Source organism: Tamandua tetradactyla, chromosome 12, assembly GCF_023851605.1.
Source record: "Tamandua tetradactyla isolate mTamTet1 chromosome 12, mTamTet1.pri, whole genome shotgun sequence".
NCBI classification, from domain to species: domain Eukaryota; kingdom Metazoa; phylum Chordata; class Mammalia; order Pilosa; family Myrmecophagidae; genus Tamandua; species Tamandua tetradactyla.
In genome coordinates, this window is record NC_135338.1 from 3,903,976 (window position 1) to 3,926,536 (window position 22,561).

The 22,561-nt window shown below is 35.6% G+C and overlaps 1 protein-coding gene and 1 non-coding gene across 2 annotated transcripts in view; one reads left to right on the forward strand and one right to left on the reverse strand.

The window, feature by feature from the left end:
- The window catches only part of MNAT1 (MNAT1 component of CDK activating kinase), a 340,377-nt gene that overhangs the window by 76,310 nt on the left and 241,506 nt on the right, over window positions 1-22,561 (reverse strand). The gene's annotated exons all lie outside the window — the stretch shown is intronic.
- On the forward strand, window positions 1,893-1,997 carry LOC143652778 (U6 spliceosomal RNA). The gene has a single exon (XR_013160841.1). It is a non-coding gene; the product is annotated as a U6 spliceosomal RNA (small nuclear RNA).

Consider the following 22,561-nt stretch of genomic DNA (forward strand, 5'->3'; position numbering starts at 1 on the left):
TATCATCCTAGTATAAGCCATTACCATCTCAACCAAGACTGCTGTTAAGTTTTCTTCATTCCATTCTAGTTTCCTACCATCACCACCCACCATCTATTCTTCCGTAATAGAACTTTTAAAATGTAAGTCCTATCACCTCTGTTTACAACTCTCCTGGTGACTTCCCATCTCCAAAGTCAAAGCCAAAATCTTGACCATGGTCTAAAAATCCCTACATGATCTGCCCAGGCCTAGCCCAATCCCTTCATAAAACTCTCTCTCTCTAATTTCACATCCTACCATTCACCCATTCACTCTATTCCAGACTACTGGCATCCTCTTTCTTCTTCCTACATACTCATACCTCAGGACCTTTGCACTTAAAGTTCCTTCTGGTTTTCCCAATGTTATCACACGATTCAATTCTTTACTTAATTTATGTGTCTACTCAAATATCCTACAAAAGACTCTATCATTAACTACCTATCTAAAAACAGCAGCCCACAACCATCATTATATACTCTTTATCCTTCTGTGTTTAACTTCAAGGAACTCATTACCATCTAATAGGTTCATTAATTTATTTTTATTGCTGATTTCACCCCAGTAGAAGGTAAGCTTCACGACAGCAGGTGTTTTTTTTTGTTTTTTTTTCATTTTGTTCTGCTCACTATTGTTTTCTCAGCATCTAAAGGAGTGACTAGCATATAGAAGGTACTTCATAAATATTTGCTGAACAATAAATGAATAACTATATTAAAGGAACTGTTGAAGAATCAACTGTTTTCTCAGTTACTATGAGCTAAATATTATAAAGTTTCATGTCCCAATGGAGATGATTTTGAATTGCGTCCACAGGGCGTAGCAAATTTTATAGCAATTTGGGAAGAATTAACCAAGTTTCAATAATAAATTGAACTCTTTTTAGGGTCCTGCAAAAAATTAGAATTAAAACCATATTTCATTGATGTAATACTTTATTCTATTTAGTGCTGCTTTTCACTTTGAGATTAATTCTGCAATGTACCTAATCATACACATTTTAATTGATATTCTGATTTAATATTCTTAAAGTCCTCATTACAAAAGACTATTCTGGAATCAGCTGCATAATTGCATTTCCTCAGTGACTTTGTAATCTCGTGAGCATTTACTCTAGACTAAACAGCCTCATTCAGCTGCCCTGTGTCTGACTGTCGATGAAAGAAACTTGTTTGACAACTGCTTCAAGCAAAAACATATTTTTTTTCCATGACTGCATTTAAAAAAAAAAAAAGATTTAAAGTTTACCAGACTAGAGCCAGACTAGAACCTTAAGCATAAAGGTTCGCGTTAGATGTGTGAGGTGATTTCTAATTCAAATGCCAACAAAAACAGATACCAAAAATATTTGCTGTCATGGCCAGCAAAAAGAGTTAATACTTTCATAGTTAGAACCAAGGATGATATATATATTCATAGTATATATATAGTATAAGTATATATATTACATTCACACATATTTGCAGTGTTTTGTGATTTTTCCATTTTCTTTGATTTTTCTGGTGCCCCTGAGACTTCTTCTAGTTATAAAAGTAACATATAAACTTAAATGGGTAGCACAAAAAACAAAACAACCACTTTTTCTCCATTCTTAGACAATCCATGTATACAACAAATTGATAGTAGACACTGACCAAACAAAAAACAGTACATAAACCATCACATTCTTTTATGGAAATTTTAGAATATAAGTAATGCTTTCTTATACTAAAACTCTAATTTATTTCTAGAAAAAAAAAATACAATCACAGTGACAGAAAGCAGATCAGGAGTTGCCAAGGGTTAGTGGAACTTTTCAGGATGATGGAAATGTTCTATATCGTGATTATGGTGTGGTGATTAACAACTGCATCCATTCAAAACTCACTGAAGTGCTCTCTTCAGCAGCACACACACTAAAACTGGAATGAAACAGTAGATTAGCATCATTCCTGAGCAATGAGGACTTACAAATTTGTGAAGGTTCCATATTTTTTAAGGAATGGTGATGATGACAGCAAAACAGTGTGAAAATAACACCACTGAATTATATATTTCAATGTGGCTAAAAGGGTAAATTTCAGGTTGTATGTATGTTACTTGAATAAAAATTTTACAAAAACAGAGTACTGTACAACATAAACTGTGACCCTAATGGAAACTGTGCACAACAGTTAATAGCTGAAATTATAATAATATTCATTCCTCAACTGAAACAAAGGTCCCACATAATGCACAGTGTAAATAATGGGGGGGGGGGGGGGGAAGGGTGATATGGGAACTCCGTATTTTGTGCATGATTTTTCTGTAAACCTACTTCTCTAATAAAAAATTCATATTATAAAAACCAAATTGACACCCACTTAAAATAGTGTTTTATTGCAGAGGTACATAAATTATACTTTAATAAAGTTAATTAAACATTCTAATTTCTTAGGTGGTAAGGATTTTGGATTTCTCTCCTCCAAAACTGTGAGACAATAAACTACTATTCTTTAAGCTAACTAGTCTGAAGTATTTTGTTACAAAAGCCCTGGAAAATTCAGCACATTTCAAAATTACTTTTAACCAAGATTCAGCCTTTTCTACATGCTCTTTTAAGTAAACAACTATCTAGGATTATAAGACTATTTGTTGTTGAAAAAAATCTTAAAATAATTTAATACACATTAGATTCAGCAAGTACATCAAGAGATAAAAAAATATACTCAGTAAAAATTCAATAAAATATAAAAGACATAAAAGATTTAGTATCTATTCATGATAGAAACTTTTCCAACATGATTTTTAAAATATTTCTTCACCATGATAAGAAAACCACTTAAACACACATGATACTTAATGATGAAACACTTGAGACATTCACAGAAAATTAAGAACTGTACTTATTATAATTGTCTAACTGTAGGACTAGAATTTCTAGCCAAATGCAATAAAACTTGAAACTTAAGTCAGAGATACAGCACTTAAAAGAAGAAAAAAATTTTTTCAGATGAGATTCCCAGATAAAACCCATTTTTAAGTACATTAAAAGTGCCCATTCTTTTTTAATCAGATTATGGGTTTAAAGCGATTTCAAAATAAAATCCCTGAAGAAGTAGTATTTCATTTTTATCTGGAGAGTGGCAGGGATGGTCCTATTTTAGTTGAGTTGTTGGAAGGTTTTGGTCTGTTTGGTTTATTTGTTTCACGATATTTTATTATAAAAATTTCCACACACAGAAAAGCTAGAAGAACTGTACAGTGCTTTGTTGCATTGGTCAACAAAATATATTTGGGAGAATAAATTTATAAAAACATTAACAATATTTTGAAAAATATAAGTAGCAAGGGACAACGTGCCCCATTTGTGGTAGGCAGGATTCTGAGATGGCTCACCAAATTCCCTACCCTTAAGCAGGGGTGAGGAGTATGCATAACATGGATTTCATTCCTGTGATTATATTTTAATGGCAAAAGGTTTGCAGATATAATTAAGATCCCCAATCAAATGATTCATCAAAAGGGAAATTATCTAGGTATGGTCTCACCTGACAGTCAAGTGAGGGCCCTTAAAAAAGAAGCAATTCAAAGCAAGAATGGGATTTTTCTCCTGCTAACCTCAAAAAAGATGGAGTCAGCCATGAGTTCTATAACTGCAAGAAAACTAATTCTGGCAACAATAGGAATGAGCTTGGAAGACGACCCAAACCCTCACTCAGATGGGACCGAAATACTAGCTAACACCTTGATTACAGCTATTGGCAACCTGAGTAGAGGATTCCCTTAAATCATGCCCAAACTCCTGATCCACAGGAACAATAAGATAATAAATAGATATTGATTTAAACTGATAACGTGATAATTTGTCATGTAGCAACAGAAAATGAATACCCCATTTAATATTAAAATACACTATGAATTTAAATCAATAATAGTGTGATACTCTAAAAAATTGATAAAGAGATTAATGGAAAAGAAGGGTCAACAAAGAAAAACTCCTAGTATATTTAAGATTTCATATATGATTTTAAAAAATCAGACATCATGAAAGAAAGGAAGGATGAATGAATAAAATAAAGGGCCAGGTGAATTACTATGTCAAAAGAAAATAAAGACTATTTTATAGCTCCTTGCAAGAAAATTAATTCCAGATAGACTAAGGGATTACATTAAAAAAAAATTGAACCCACATGAAATTATACACATATATATATTTAGATAAGAGAAAACTGGAAAAGTAATAGCAAATTATCAATATATTTTACTAAACTGAGATTTAAAATTCTTCACATCATAAATATACATACAATTAAAAACTGAAATTTAAAAAATTTCAAGTGAATATTCTTAATATATGACTGATTAACATAAAGAAGAGAAACCAATACCATGAAAACAGAAAAGGGGGCAAGGGTAATAGACAGTATATGCACAAGAAGAAATACAAGGACAGAAATAACTGGGAGGAGTGTGTTGTACCATAAATATAAAAGGAATAGTGTCCCACACAAAAATGTGCGACCCCATGGCATTCTTAGGAAAAAGCAGGATATACGGACAGCAATGAGGCTAGATAGGGACCAGATTATTGAAAATTCTCTCTTGCAGCAGTGAGGAAGGGCTCAAGAAGGAAAAATAAGAGATTGGTTTTTTTATATTGTTTTGTCATAACAAAAGTTTTGTTAGAAATGTTCACATATCTCGAATTCCTACTTGATAAAGAAATTTCCAATTTGCTAATTTTGAACATCAAAAGAACAGTTGTGAAAAGTATCACTGTGCAGGTGGATTTTCTACTTTTGTGAATTATGCACCATTGTATTCGCTCAAGAATGAACAATCCCCATTTTTTTTTTGCCAGTAATAGACACAGATTTGTAACAAGTCAGTTACGTTTTCCCAGCTAGTTGGTTTTTACAATGTGATGTGCAGCCACACACACACACACACACACACACACACGCACGCACGCATGCAAAAAAAAAAAATCAACAAGTACTGATGGAGATTAAAAAAGAAACTTTCAAGGAGAAGGTTCCAAGATGGTGGCTTAGTGAGGTGTGGAAGTTAATTCATCCTCCAGAGCAGCTAGTAAATGGTCAGAAACACTCCAGATCAACTGCTGGGGCCACATCAGTAACCAGACACACAGGGTACTGCAGTCTGAACAAGCTGTACCAGCTGTGATTCGGGACAGAACTGTCAGTCCCCCAAGACATGGAGGCAGGTGCCCCTCCCCAGTAGATACAAAAGCCTGGTTCCCAGTGGGGAAAGGAAAGAGACTTAACAAGCAGCAGGGGCTTAGCGCAACCAAGCTACATTTGCAGAATTAATTAACAAATTCTGACGACTTAAAATAGGCCCCCAGCTCACCTAAACCTTGAATAAGAAAAGGTACTAGGAGTTTTTGCCCTCACACAGAGGGGACAGGGCTAACAACAACAACAACAAAAAGAAAAAAAAAGAAAAAAAAAAAAAAAAACAGGATTTTTTAATCAGCACAAAATACTTGAAAAGGTCTGGACCCTAAAAAGGGGGGCGGGGTGGACACATAAGACCGGGAGTTGACACAGAGCAACGTATCAACTTAAGTTCTTGATTAACAAACCCGAGGAACAGGGGTCCTACTCTGAAAAGGATTTTTTTTGGGGAGGGTGGGCTTTCTTTCTCCTCTTTAACTGCTCATTAGATAGACCTGCAAGGCTTCTCAGGGTCACAACTGCCCCTAGACAAGGGAGCTTGTCTGAGAGGCAAAGAGGCTGGTCAGGTGAAAGAAATTAATTCCCTGGGGACTGTGCCTTCCCCAGGAGAGGGGTGGGATCCAGCTCAGTTGGAATCCCTCTCTCAAGGAATTCAGAGCCCAGACGTGAGAAAACTGAAGCAATTAAAGCCAGCCTACAACTCTCCTCTACCTCAACTATGGCCGCAGTAGGGACAGTCTACTGAAGTTAAAGGCACCAAACCACTTTATGCTGGTGGGACCTGCAGGCAGACAAGCACCACATACTGGGGAAGAGAGGAAAAGCACAGAGTCTGTAGGCTTCATAGGAAAATCTTTCAACCTGCTAGGTCTCATCCTCAGGGAAAACTGAAGCAGGTGACTCTTTCCTGAGAGGCAGCCAGTCTGATTTGGGAAAATCTGACTAGGGTCTATAATATCTAAATAGACTCTTCTAAGGAAAAAAAAAAAAAAGAAAAGAAAAAGTCTCCATACAGGCAGGGCAAAAACAAGAACTGAAAAATTCTGATCCATTAAACAAAACCTATGCTACAGGTCTAGAATAAGCTAAACTGAATGTCAAAGAACAGATAGAGAACAAAGCCATCCTACAAGAAAATCCTAGATAAAAGCGTGAAAACAATCTCCAGAATAAACTAATTACAGAAATTAAATGCTTAGATGCCAGCAAAAAATAACGAATAATACTAGGAAAACTGAAGCTACGGCCCAATAAGACTACGTGTACATTTCTCAGCAGAAACCATTGAGACAAGAGGACAGTGGTATGATATAGTTAAGATTCGAAAAGAGAAATCTGCAACCAAGAATTTTATATCCAATAAAACTGTCCTTCAAAAATGAGGGGGAGGGAACTGCCTGAAAATGTAGAGCTGTGTTCCAGTAGCCATGTTTCTTGAAGATGATTGTATAACGATATAGCTTTCATAATGTGACTGTGTGATTGTGAAAACCTTGTGTCTGATACTTCTTTTATCTACCTTGTCAACAGATGAGTAGAATATATGGAATAAAAATAAATAATACGGGGAACAAATGTTAAAATAAATTTAGTTTGAAATGCTAGTGATCAATGAAAGCGAGGGGTAAGGGGTATGGTATGTAAAATTTTTTTTTCTGTTGTTTTCTTTTTCTGTTGTCTTTTTATGTCTTTTTCTGAATTGATGCAAATGTCTGGGAAATGATCATGATGATGAATATGCAACTATGTGATGATATTGTGAATTGCTGAGTGTATGTGTTGGGAATGTTTGTGCTTCTTGTAATTTTTTTTTAATTAATAAAAAATTAAAAAAAAAAAAAGCTACCAGAACTAACAAATGAATTCAGCAATGTCAGGATACCAGATCAACATGCAAAAATCAACACTGTTTCTATAAACTAGAAATGAACAATATGAGGAGGAAATCAAGAAAAACTGCATTTATAATTGTAACTAAAGAATCAAATATCTAGAAATAAACTTACCAAAGAATGTAAAGGACTTATGTATGAAAAACTACAACACATTGTTAAAACCAATTAAAGAAAAACTAAAAAAAATGTAAAGATAGTCCGTGTTCCTGGATTGGAAGACTGAATATTGTTAAGATGTCAACTGTAGCTAAAATGATATACAGATTCAACACAATGCCAATAAAATTTCTAATAGCCTTCTTTGCAGAAATGAAAAAGCTCACCATCAAATTCATATAGAAGGGGAAAGGACCCAGAATAGCCAAAACAGTCTTGAAAAGGAAGAACAAACTTGAAGTTCTCACACTTCTTGATTTCTGAACTTATTACAAACAGCATAGTACTAGCTCAAGGATAAACATACATAACAATGAATTCAAATGAAGTGCTCAGAAAGGAACCCTCACATCTATAGCCAACTGATTTTTATTTCTTTATTTACTGTTTTTGCTGTGTAATATAACATATAACAGAAAAGCGATAAATTTCAAAGTACAGTTTAATGAGTAATTATAGAGTAAATTTCAAAGTATATATGGGCTACATTTTCACAATTTCAGGCATTTCCTTCTGGCTGTTCTAATGCACTAGAAGCTAAAAATAAATATCTATATACTTGAAAAAAAAATGAGGGGGAAATTAAAACATCTTCAGGCAAAAAATCACTAAGAGAATTTGTGACCAAGAGATCGGCTCTGCAAGAAATACTAAAGGGAGCACTAGAGGCAGACAGGAAAAGACAGGAGAGAGAGCTGTGGAGAAGAGTGTAGAAATGAAGACTATCAGTTAAGGTAAAAAGAAAAAAAAACAGATATATAAAATTCAAAAGACAAAACGGTAGAAGAAAGTACTGCCCTTACATTAATAACAGCAAATCTTAATGGATTAAACTCTCCAATCAAAACAAATAGACTGGCAGAATGGATTAAAAACAGGACCCATCTATATGCTCTTTATAGGAGATGCATTTTACACCCAAGGACAAACATAGGTTGAAAGTGAAAGGTTGGGAAAAGATATTTCCCGAAAACAACAATCAGAAAAGAGCAGGAGAAGCTATAACTAATATCCAACAAAACAGACTTCAACTGCAAAACAATTAAAAAGAGACAAAGAAGGACACTATGTATTAATAAAAGGAACAGTTCAACAAGAAGACATAACAATCATACATATTTATGCACCAAGCCAGAATGCTCCAAAATACATGAGGCAAACACTGAAAACACTGAAAAGAGAAATAGACACATCTACCATAAGAGTTGGAGACTTCAATTTCCCACTCTCATCAATGGACAGACCATCTAGAGAAAAGATCAAAAAGAAATAGAGTATCTGAATAATACAATAAATGAGCTAGACTTAACAGGCATATATAGAACATTACAACCCACAACAGCAGGATACACCTTTTTCTCAAGTGCTCATGGATCATTCAAAGATAGAACATAAAGCTTTATGGTCGAGGATAAACCATAAAGCTGGGTCACAAAGCAAATCTCAGTAAATTAAAAAAGATTGAATATACAAAACACTTTCTCAGATCATGAAGTAGCGAAGTTGGAAATCAGTAACAGGCAGAGTGCCAGAAAATTCACAAATATATGGAGGCTCAATAACACACTCTTTAACAACCAGTGCGTCAAGGAAGAAATAACAAGAGAAATCAGTAAATATCTCAAGGCAAATGAAAATGAAAACACAACATATCAAAATTTATGGGATGCAGCAAAGGCAGTGCTAAGAGGGAAATTTACTGCCCTATATGCCTATATGAAAAAAGAAGAAAGAGCAAAAATTGAGGAATTAACTGTTCACTTGGAGGAACTAGAGAAAGAACAGCAAAACTAACCCCAAAACAAGCAGAAAGAAATAAATAACGAAGATTACAGTAGAAATAAATGAAACTGAGAACACGAAAACAATTGAGAAAAATCAATAAAACCAGAAGTTGGTTCTTAGAGAAAAATAACAAAATTGATGGACCCTTAGCAAGGTTGATAAAAAGAAAAAGAAAGAATATGCAATAAATAAAATCAGAAATGGAAGAGGAGACATAACCACTGACCCCACAGAAATACAGGAGGTAATGAGAGGATACTATAAACAACTTTATGCTAATAAACTAGACAACAGTTGAAACGGATAACTTTTTAGAAAGGCATGAAAACCAACACTGACTCAAGAAGAAATAGACAACCTCAACAAACCAATCACAAATAAAGAAATTGAATCAGTCATCAAGAAGCTACCCAAAAAGAAAAGTCCAGGACCAGATGGATTCACATGTGAATTCTACCAAGCATTCAAAAAATAATTAGTACTAATCCTGCCCAAAGACTTCAAAAAAGCTGAAGAGGAGGGAAGGCTACCTAACTCATTCTATGAAGCCAACATCACCCTCATACCAATGCTAGACAAAGATACTACAAAAAAAGAAAATTACAGACCAATCGCTCTAATTAATATAGATGCAAAAATCCTCAAAAAAATTCTTGCAAATTGAATCCAGCAGCACATTAAAAGAATTATACACCATGACTAAGTAGGTTCATCCCAGGGATGCAAGGATGGTTCAACACAAGAAAATGAATTAATGTTCAACAAATCAAAGCAGAAAAACTACAGGATCATCTCAATTGATGCAGAAAAGGCATTTGACAAAATTCAACATCTTTTTTTTTTTATTAATTAAAAAAAGAATTAACAAAACAATTAGAAATCATTCCAATCTACATGTACAATCAGTAATTCTTAATAACATCACATAGTTGCATATTCATCATTTCTTAGTACATTTGCATCGATTTAGAAAAAGAAATAAAAAGACAACAGAATAAGAATTAAAACAATAATAGAAAGAAAAAAAAAACAAAAAACCTATACCTCACATGCAGCTTCATTCAGTGTTTTAACATAATTGCATTACAATTGGGTAGTATTGTGCTGTCCATTTCTGAGTTTTTATATCCAGTCCCGTTGTACAGTCTGTATCCCTTCAGCTCCAATTATCCCTTCTCTTTTTCTTTTTTTTTTTTTAATTAACGGAAAAAAAGAAATTAACCCAACCTTTAGAGATTCAACATCTTTTTTTGATGAAAACACTTCAAAGGATAGGAATAGAAAAGAACTTCCTCAACAAGATAAAGGAAATATATGAAGAACCCACAGCTAACATCATCTTCAATGGGGAAAGACTGAAAGCTTTCCCCTAAGATTAGGAACAAGACAAGGATGTCCACTTCACCACTGTTATTCATCATTGTATAGGAAGTTCTAGCCAGAGCAATTAGACAAGAAAAAGAAATATAAGGCATCAAAATTAGAAAGGAAGAAGTAAACACTCACTGTTTGCAGATGATACCATACTACATATTGAAAACCCTGAAAAATTCACAACAAAACTACTACAGCTAACAAATGAATACAGCAAAGTGGCAGATTATAAGAGCAACACTCAAAACTCTGCAGTGTTTCTATACACTAGCAATGAGTAATCTGAGCGAGAAATCAAGAAAAAAAATCCATTTACAATTATAACCAAAAGAATAAAATATTTAAGAATAAATTTAAGGACACAAAAGACCTATACAAAAAAAAAAAAAAAAAAAAAAAAACTACAAGAAATTGCTAAAAGAAACCACAGAAGACCTAAATAAATGGAAGGGCATACTGTGTTCATGGACTGGAAGACTAAATAAAGTTACACTGTCAATTTTACCTAAATTGATTTATAGATTCAATGCAATACCAATTAAACTCCCCAAAACTTACTTTACAGAAATAGAAAGCCAATAACCAAATTTATCTGGAAGGGCAAGGTGTCCTGAATAGCTAAAACCATCCTGTGAAAGAGAAATGAAGTCAGAGGTCCCACACTACCTGACTTTAAGGAGTATTATGAAGCTACAGTGGTCAAAACAGCATGGTACTGGCATACAGGTAGATATAGTTATCGATGGAATCGAATAGAGTGTTCAGATATAGACCCTCTCATCTATGGACAACCAATCTTTGATAAGATGGGCAAGCCAACTCACCTGGGATAGAACAATCTCTTCAATAAATGGTGCTTGGAAGACAGGCTATCCATATGAAAAAAGAATGAAAGATGATTCATATCTCATACCTTATACAAAAACTAACTCAAAATGGATCAAAGTCCTAAATATTAGAGCTAAGACATAAAACTTTTAGAAGAAAATGTAGTGAAATATCTTATAAAACTTGTAATAGGAGGCAGTTTTCTAGATCTTACACCCAAAGCACAAGCATTGAAGAAAGAAAGAAAGAAATGAGAACTCCTGAAAATTAAACATTTTTGTGCATCAAAGAACTTTGTCAAGAAAGTTAGAAGACAGCCTACACAATGGGAGACAATATTTGGAAAAGATATATCAAATAAGGGTCTAGTATCCGGAATATATAAAGAGATTGTTCAACTCAAAAACAAAAAGACAAACAACCCAATTACAAAATGGGCAAAAGACAGGAACAGACACTTCTCAGAAGAGGAAATGCAAATGGCTGAAAGGCACATGAAAAGATGCTCAACTTCCCTCGCTATTAGGGAAATGCAAATCAAAACCGCCATGAGATATCATCTTACACCCACCAGAATGGCCATTATCAAAACAAAAAACAAAAAAACAGAAAACAACAAGTACTGGAGAGGATGTGGAGAAAGAGGCACACTAATCCAATGTTGGTGGGAATGTAAAGTGGTACAACCGCTGTGGAAGGCAATTTGGCAGTTCCTCAGGAAGCTAAGTAGAGAACTGCCATATGATCCAGACATGAGGGCAAGGACACAAACAGACATTTGCACACCAATGTTTATAGCAGCATTATTTACAATTGCCAAGAGATGGAAACAACACAAATGCCCATCAACAGATGAATGGCTAAACAAGCTGTGGTCTATACATACTATGGAATATTATGCAGCTATAAGACAGAATAAATTCATGAAGTATGTGATAATGTGGATGGACCCTGAGGATATTATGCTGAGTGAAATTAGCCAGAAACAAAAAGACAAATACTATATGGTCTCACTGATATGAACTAACATTAATGAGTGAACTTGGAGAATTTATTCTTACACATTATACAGTGTTCTAGTTTGCTAGCTGCCGGAATGCAATATAGCAGAAACGGAATGGCTTTTAAAAAGGGGAATTTAATCAGATGCAAGTTTACAGTTCCAAGGCCAAGAAAATGTCCCAATTAAAACTAGTCTATAGAAATGTCCAATTTAAGGCATCCGGGAAAAGATACCTTGGTTCAAAAAGGCCGACAACATTCAATGTTTCTCTCTCAGCTGGAAGGGCACATGGTGACCATGGTGGTGTCTGCTGGCTTTCTCATGGCTCTACCAAAAGGGACTCGCTCCAAAATGTTCCCTCTTTTAAAGGATTTCAGTAAGGAACTCCACCTTCAGTGGGTGGATACACACCTCCACGGAAATCATCCATCAAAAGCCACCACCCACAACTGGGTGGATCACATCTTCATGGAAACAATCGAAATGCTCCCAACCAGCAATACTGAATGAGGATCAAAGGGCATGACTTTTCTGGGGTCCACCACAGATTCAGACCAGCAAATACAGATATCCACTTTTTAGTTTATGGTGTATTAGATTGGTTAGTGTATTAGAGGGAAGAACCTGAAACTGCAGGGCTGTGTTCCAGTAGCCATGTTTCTTGACAATGATTGTATAATGATACAGCTTTCAAAATAAGACTGTGTGATTGTGAAAACCTTGTATCTGGTGCTCCTTTTATTTACAGTATGGATAGAATAGTAAAACATATGTATAAGAAATAAATAATAGGGGGAAAAGTTTAAAATAAATTGAGTAGATTAAATACTAGTAGTCAATGAAAGGGAGTGGTAAGGGGTATGGCATACATAAGTTTTTTCATTTTTCTTTCTTTGCTGAAGAGATGCAAATGTTCAAAAAAATGATTATGGTGATGATACTCTGAGCCACTGATTGCAACCATGACAAGAATGTTTGTATGTTTGCTTGTTGTTTATAATAAAAATATTTAAAAAAAAAAAAAAAAAGAAACTTTCTTCTAATTACTGCCAGGTTCTAGTCAAATGAGTTAATTAAATATCATTGTTACCACAATTTCTTTCACTACTAATTATGAAATAGCTAAAATAATATTACCATCTGATTCAGATTGACTCCACTATTAAAGGAGCACAGTTTAAATCTATTTATACCACATAATTTACATCAGTTATGTCCACAGAACAGATAAAAAGAAACATGTGCCTTTGCCACAATACTCTACCACAAAGAAAAATGCTGCTATGTCCTACCTGAAATGAAGATTAAAATTTTATTCTATAGAATTTTAGAGGAAAAAGACTTCATTCAAATTCATAAATAGGAACAATGGAAGAATATAAATTTTGCTTAAAGGTCATATTTTTGCTTATAAAATTTTATTGAATAAATTGGAAGTCATGGAATGAAAATAATAGATTTCTTAGAAAACTGAGAAAAGCATTCCAAAATGTCATTTTAGGAAAACCATTTTCATTTATAAAATTTAACCATATTATGATTATTTTACACAGAAACTACAAGTATACCAAATAAAAAACAACAATGTGTTTAATAAAGCCATAACTCTTATAACAGATTTCCAAGCTACTCAAATATTTTATCAAGTAACATTTTCAAGGTTGTTATACAAGACCTCACCTCAAGCATGATACAAAAATTTATATCTACTTTAAGTATTTTGTAATTTTGAATTATGTTTCACTACTTAAGTATTTAAATGGAAAGGAGGTTTATCTACAAACATTGATTAAAATGTAGTATGAGGGTGGTGCAATGGTGGCTCAGTGGCAGAATTCTCGCATGCCATGCCAGAGACTGGGGTTCAATTCCCGGTGCCTGACCATGCAAAAAAGGAAAGGAAAAAAAAAAAAAGTAATATGAATGTCACAAAAAGTCTTCAAGCAAAATTTTAGATAAAATCATGTGATATAAACTATAATTGCTTAAATCCCATTGTAAAATTTCTTATTTACAATTGATCTTTCTACCGATTTTTGGGAATTTTAGAAATAGGTTAAAAAGTCACATTAAGTTCATCAGCTGGGATACATGGAAGGAAGAAAAAGGAAAACCTTTATTTATTCTAATACCACTATGTCTACCCAACACTTTGACAATAATTTTTCTTTTTTTCTGTAATAGGCTCACAAATGAACAGTTCATATTAAATAAATAATTTATATTTATTTAAAAGTTTTATTTTATTAAATATTTTTAAATCAATGACTAAAATTTATAACAAATGCTCATAATTTATATCAGTTAAGAGAATGACTTCTTTCGATAGAAGGTGGTAAAATATTAACTAGAAAACCTGATTATTAAAGAGACAGTCTCATGTTGCCAATGAATAAGACTTTCCTAGAGTAACCACTAAAGCCCTAGTCTGGGGAATTTCAATTAGCAGTTAAATTTTCCCAATGCTTGCTCCCCTTGGCACTGAATGAATAAAACCTGTTTATATATTGCCTCAAACAATCTGGATAAGCACTGCCAATGCAATCTCAACTATAATTATATATTCATAAGCCTAAATGATAACTTCTTGTTTACTCTTTACTGCTCAAGTTTAACCAATTTCTTAACCATATAAAAATCTTAAGGGGATGTACTTCTGATTTTATCCTTTATCAAAGTTATACAAAAAGACCAAAAGATGTAATTCTTTGGAGATGCAATGCCTCCCAAGACTTTTGTTATCCACTCCCAAAATTATATAATTAAAATGATTCTGAAAGTGCAAACACTCACAGTTTAAAATGAATCTACCAGGTGGGTCACGGTGGCAGGCAGAGTTCTCGCCTGCCATGCCAGAGACCCAGGTTTGGTTCCCGGTGCCTGCCCATGCAAAAAATAAACAGGTAGATAGGTAGATAGATAGATAGACAGACAGACAGACAGACAGACAAATAGATAGATAGATGAATGAATGAATGAATGAATAATCTACCAAAGAGTAGATGAAGTTAAGAATAGTATACTATTCTTAACTTCATCATGTCATATAAATTTCAAAGCGGATATAAGACAATGGAAATGAGTTTGTTAATTCCAGTCTCTCTTTGCCTCTAGAGAGAGTAAACTTGTTCCCTCTGTAGGGTAACATAACATAAAATGAAAAAATTGTTGGAATAGGAAAAGAAGCAAAGAAAAAGTAGAAGCTAGAGGGCTGGGGAAGGGAGACCATCATAAAGGAATAACTAAGGCTTATTAGACATAATCTTCTAGCTAATTTGTGGACAATTCTTATGATGGAGTTGGAACTATTACAGCTTTAATCAACTAAAGTTTATATGCCTGGCACCTTAAGAGCAGCACTTTTGAAGATGTCAGTCATGTTTTCAATTGTTACTTCACAGAGCAACTCCTATAGTATCTTTCTAAATGTTTCTGAAAATTAGATTAGGTAAAAATATATTCTTAGATATACAGTAAAAAGGAAAAAAAAAATAGAAAGCAGACAGCTTCAAATAGTAATTCCAGAAAATAAAATGAAGTAGTAGCCTAAGAGATTTAAGAATTATTTTGACACATGTCTAAGTATGAGGTCATAATATATCACCAAAAAGACCATGTAGCTAATCCCATGCCAAGGAAGAGGACTAAGGAGAATGAAAGCATAGATACATTCAATTTTGGTGAATAAATAGTTGCTGTTCAAGGAAAAAACATGTTTCTTTAGCAATTCTGATATCACTAATTATCTAGAAATTCTTCCAGCCATAGATGGCTAAAAGAAATTGTTATAGACAAGATCAAATACTGAAGTGCATACATATTTACACGTAATCAGAACAAATTGCATTACAAACTGTTGTAGTAATCGAATGTATGTAAAATCTTTGCTTAGAGAGTCAGAAATTTACACCTAGGATCCTGGAACTAAATATTGTATTCTAAATATTCAATAGTTCACGAAACCTCCCCACACACAAACACACACAAGCACACACTCGCACAAACATGCAGACACAAGCACACAGCTGGTCCAGTTTCCTTTATTTAGGAGCTTCCTCTACTTTTAGTTTGCCAAGTATGAAAAACTTGAGAAAAGTACAGAGCAATAATACACTACAGTTAAACCTACCTAAAGGACACTTCCAAACATTTAAAAATCTAAACCATAATGATAAAAATCAAAAAGGGCTTCCAAAAAGTTAAAAGTGTGGCCAAAGATTATTCAATTTTATCATTAATAATAATAAAAAAAGAATGAATCAGATCATCAATCAGGCAACAAATTTTGAAACATAATTCTAACACATGCATATTCATAATACCATGAACACCACTACACCACAGCAGATTAAAAGAGGAAGATGAGAAGGATATTCCATGAAACAGATCCATGAAGATCACCAATAAGTGAACACTAAATGAAAAATAAAATAAAATTAAATATATATATATATATATATAAATAAAAAAAACAATCTCTGCTAGTAGGGAAGGGCAAAGCTTGGGTACTACTGGGAAAAGGGTAAGAAACCTATGACCATCTTCCAAACTACAATGACAGAGACAAGATGGCCACCCACTGCGGGAGAGGCGGTAAACCCATACGTACCTAGGTTCCTCCAGGGGAGAGGTAGGAGCACTAAGAAAACAACAGTCTGAGGATGAGGCACACAGTGCCTGTCTAAGACTAAGGTTGGAACAGGAGAAGCAAGAAAGCCCTTGCTCCCATCAAAAAACTTAAAAAGCAAAAACAATCTATTCCTGAAGAGAGGCACAGAGAGAAAACCCCTCCAGAGCTCTAACTTTCACAGCATGCTGAAAGGTAAGGGTGAAGCAGAAATATTCAGAAAATTCTCCCAGTGCTCTCGGCCTCACATGAGGCACAAACTGGCAGAAGAACACAACGAGAGGAATTTGGCGCCTGTGGTACACTGAAGGTATCTGGAGCAACAACTGAATCCAAACCAAAAGAAATAGTTAGGGATAAGGGCAGAGAAGGAAGCTCCAGTAATCAGTACCTTCACCAGAAAACTGATTAAAAAGGTAGGAACTATCTGAATCAACTAATTAAAAATTGCAGATTCCAACAGAACATGTCACAAGATCCAGGGAATATAAAAAGAAAGATGCTGATAAAATACCAGTAAATTGTTCTCTCTGTGTGGCCACTATCATCATCCATCCCCTACTCTCTGGCAGACAACACTGGGTGCAGACCTTGGCGCAGCATGCTGGTGACACAAATGGACATAAAAATCAAGTTCCCGGGGTGTTCTGTATAAATGCAGACTCCTACTTTTTTTTTTTAATTTTTAATTTTTTTTAAACATAACAACATACAAAAACAAACATTCTTACCATACGATAATTTCATTCTTGGTATATAATCAACAACTCAAAATATCACCACATAGTTGTATATTCATCACCATGATCATTTCTTAGAACATTTGCATCAGTTCAGAAAAAGAAAAAAGAAAAATACCCGTTATCCCTCCCGCTCATTGACTGCTAGTATTTCCATCTACCCACTGTATTTTAGCCTTTGTTTCCCCTATTTTTTTCTATACCCCTTACCCCTCCTTTTCATTGATCATTAGCATTTCAATCAACTAAATTCATTCTAACATTTGTTCCCTTATTATTTATCTATTTTAATCCCTATGTTTTACTCATCTGTCCACACAATAGATAGAACAAGCATCAGATACAAGGTTTTCACAATCACACAGTCACATCACATTGCAAAAGCTGTATCATTATACAATCACCTTCAAGAAACATGGCTACTGGAACACAACTCAACATTTTCAGGCAGTTCCCTCCAGCCTCTCCAATATACTTTAACTAAAAAGGTGATATCTATATAATGTGTAAGAATAATCTCCAGGGTAACCTCTCGACTCTGTTTGGAGTCTCTCAGCCACTGACACCTAATTTTGTGTCACTTCTCTCTTCCCTCTTTTGGTCTAGGTTTTCTCAGTCCCTTGAATTTGAATCCCAGCTCAATCTAGGATTTCTGTCCCATATTGCCAGGAAGGTCCACACCCCTGGGAGTCATGTACCACGTAGAGAGGAGGAAGACAGTGAGTTTGCCTGTCATGTTAGCTGAGAGAAAGAGGCCACATCTGAACAACAAAAGAGGTTCTTTTTCTTAGGCCTAATTTTAAGTAGGCTTAGCCTATCCTTTGCAGGGATAAGTTTCATAAGACAAACCCCAAGACTGAAGGCTTGGCTTATTGCTTTGGTTGTCCCTACTATTTGTGAGAACATCACGAATTCTCCACATGGGGAAGGTGAATTTTCCCCCTTTCTCGCCACTCCCCCAAGGGGACTCTGCAAATACTTTTTTATTTATTGTTCAAATCACCCTGGGATTTAATGGGGCATCACTTTGCACAAACCTATAAATCTTTTTCTTGTCTAACTGCTCTGACTTGAACTTCAACACAATGCTGAATAACAATGGTGATAGTGGACATCCTTGTCTTGTTCCTAATCTTAGGGGAAAGCTTTTAGTCTTTCCCCATTGCAGATGATATTAGCTGTGGGTTCTTCATATATTCCCTTTACCATGTTGAGAAAGTTCCATTCTATTCTAATCCTTTGAAGTGTTTTCAACAAGAAAGGATGTTGAATGTCGTCAAATGCTTTTTCTGCATCAATTGAGATGATCATGTGGTTTTATGCTTTGATTTGATGATATGGTGTATTATATTAATTGATTTTCTTATACTGAACCATTCTTGCATACCTGGGATGAATCCTACTTGGTCATGGTGTATAATTCTTTTAATGTGCTGCTCAATTTGATCTGTTAGAATTTTGTTCAAGATTTTTACATCTATATTCATTACAGAGATTGATCCTGTCGTTTTCTTTTCTTGTAATATCTTTGTCTGGCTTTGGTATGAAGGTGATGTTGGCTTCACAGAATGAGTTAATAGCCTTCCCTGCTCTTCGATTTTTTTTTGAAGAGTTTGAGCAGGATTGGTACAAATTCTTTCTTGAATGTTTGGTAGAATTCACATGTGAAGTCATCTAGTCCAGGACTTTACTTTTCTGGGAGCTTCTTAATGGCTAATTCAATTTCTTTATTTGTGACTGGTTTGTTGAGGTTGTCTATTTCTTCTTGAGTCAATGTTGGTTGTTCATGCCTTTCTAGGAAGTCGTCCATTTCATCTACATCGTCAAGTTTATTAGCATAAAGTTGTTCATTGTATCCTCACATTACCTCCTTTATTTCTGCAGGGTTAGTGGTTATGTCTCCTCTTCCATTTCTGATCTTATTTGCATCCTCTCTTCTTTTTGCCAACCTTGCTAAGGGCCCATCAATCTTACTGACTTCCTCATAGAACCAACCTCTGGTTTTGTTGATTTTCTCAATTGTTTTCATGTTCTCAGTTTCATTTATTTCTGCTCTAATCTTCATTATTACTTTCCTTCTGCTCCTTTTGGGGTTAGGTTGCTGTTCTTTCTCTAGTTCCTACAAGTGAACAGTTAATATCTTGATTTTTGCTCTTTCTTCTTTTTCATAAAGGCATACAGGGCAATAAATTTCCCTCTTAGCACTGCCTTTGCTGTCCCATAAATTTTGATATGCTGTGCTTTCATTTTCATTTGTCTTGAGATAGTATACTGATCTCTCTCTCTCTCTCTTTTTTTTTTTTTTAACATGGGCAGGCAGTGGGAATCGAACCCGGGTCCTCTGGCATCACAGGCAAGCATTCTTGCCTGCTGAGCCACTGTGGCCCACCCTATACTGATCTCTCTTGTAATTTCCTCCTTGACCCACTGGTTGTTAAAGAGTGTGTTGCTGAGCCTCCATATATTTGTGAGTTTTCTGGCACTATGCCTATCACTGATTTCCAACTTCATTCCTTTATGATTTGAGAAAGCGTTTTGTACGATTTCAATCTTTTTAAATGTATTGAGACTTGCTTTGTGACCCAGCATATGGTCTATTCTTGAGAATAATCCATGAACACTTGAGAAAAACGTGTATCCTGCTGTTGTGGGGTGTAATGTTCTATATATGCCTGTTAAGTCTAGCTCGTTTATTGTATTATTCAAATACTCTGTTTCTTTTTGATCCTCTGTCTAGATGTTCTGTCTATTGATGAGAGTGGGGAACTGAAGTCTCCAACTCTTATGGTAGATGTGTCTATTTCTCTTTTCAGTGTTTGCCTCATGTATCTTGGAGCATTCTGGCTCGGTACATAAATATTTATGATTGTTATGTCTTCTTGTTGAATTGTTCCTTTTATTAATACATAGTATATTAATAAATAGCTTCAGTGTTCCAGACTCGGGGGGTCTGAATTCCTTGAGGGAGGGATTCCATCTGAGCTGGGCCCTGTCCTTCTCCTGGGGAAGATACAGCCTCCAGACAAACTCAAACAAGCTTAATTCTGCCCATGTCTGGGGCAGCTAGAGCCTGAGAAGCCCTGCAGCTGTATCCAAAGAGCAGTCAAGCTGTAGAAACACAGCCACAAAAAAGAAAAAAAAAACCTTTTCAGAGCACGACCTCATTCCTCGGGTTTGCCAATTAAGAGCCTCAGTTGGTACATTGCTCTGTGTATCTCCAGGTCCTATGTGCTCCCTCCTTTCTTTCAAGACCCAGACTCTTTCAAGTATTTTGTGCTATACAATCCAAAAAAACCCTCTGGTTTTCATTTGTTTGGTGTTTTTTTTTTTTTTTTATCTTTTTCGTCCGCCCTGCCTCCTGTGCACTGTGGCAAAAACCAGCAACCTCAGCTTTTACTTGAGGTTCAGCTGAGCCTATTTTTAGTAGTCATAATTTGTTAATTAATTCCACAATTGGAGCTTGGTTGCACTCATCCCCTGCTGCTAGTAAAGTTTCTTTCATATCCCCTCTGGGAAGCAGCCTGAGGGGGAGAGGTGCCGGCTGCCACCGCTTGGGGAACTCACAGTTCTGGGTGGGCTCGCAGGGGTCCAGGTTGTCCAGTCTGGGGTACGCTATGCATCACTGACGTGGCCCCAGCAGTTGTTCTGTACTGGTCCTGGCTATTTACTAGCTGCTCTGGAGGACAAACTAAATCCCACACCTCACTAAGCTGCCATGTTGGCTCAGATTACTACTTTTGCTTAGCTACTCTGGAATTCTAGGAGCCTGGTTCTGAGGGGGGCCATTATTCTAAACCACACCAGACAAAGGTGACAAAGGGGATTCATGTACCACGTATGCTTCCCAGAACTGTGGAAGCTAACAAAAGGGTTGAATTTGCTGCGAGGGTACCAAGTCAAGAAAAGCAACTTTGGTATGCTCTGGACAAAGTTCCTGATACCCTTCCTAGCCCTCACTTACCCTATCCCCTGGGTAGTCGGAACTAGCAAGTGCTCCCATTCTGGATCCCTGGTCTATTTCCTAGGAAATAGAGGGACAAACTCCTGTAAACAGAGGAACTCCCAAGGTCCTAACAATCATAAGCCAAGGACAAGACACAGGCCCAGTAAAGACAGGAAGGACCCCACACTTTGCATTCGCTCTCGTTCTAATTCGCTAGCTGCTGGCATGCAGCACGCCAGAGATGGGTCGGCTTTTAATAAAAGGGGATTTATTTTATTAGTTCTTCAGAGGAAAGGCAGCTAACTTTCAACTGAGGTTCTTTCATATGTAAGAAGGCACAGGGCGATCTCTGCTGGCCTTCTCTCCAGGCCTCTGGGTTCCAACAACTTTCCCCAGGGTGATTCCTTTCTGCATCTCCAAAGGCCTGGGCTGAGCTGCGAGTGCTGAGATGAGGTATGCTGAGCTGCTTGGGCTGTGCTACGTTGAGCTCTCTCATTTAAGCACCAGCCAATTAAGTCAAATGTCATTCATTGCAGCAGGCACGCCTCCTAGCCGACTGCAGATATAATCAGCAACAGATGAGGTTCATGTACATTTGGTTCATGTCCACAGCAACAGAACTAGGTGCCTCCACCTGGCCAAGTTGACACCTGAATCTAACTACCACAGCTCTGAACTGGTCTTATGCTAGGGTTAAGCTCTGAGAAAGAAAACAAGCCAATGTAAAGTCAATTTGCAGAGATAGTAAAGACTGATTTTTGTTAGTTTTGCTTGAATTTGTTAGCTCCTGACATTCAAGAAAATTTCTGTCATAATACCATCTGAATATAAACTCAAGAAACATAAAACTCAAGGAATAAAGCAACATTTTAAAATAATAAAATGTACAATGCACAAAAAAGATTACAGGACAAAGAAAAAGGAAATGATGGCCCATCCAAAGGAAGAGGATAAAAATCCTATATACATTAAGAAAGAAAAACAGACTTCGGACATATCAAAGAAAGACTTTCAAAAAAGGATCTTC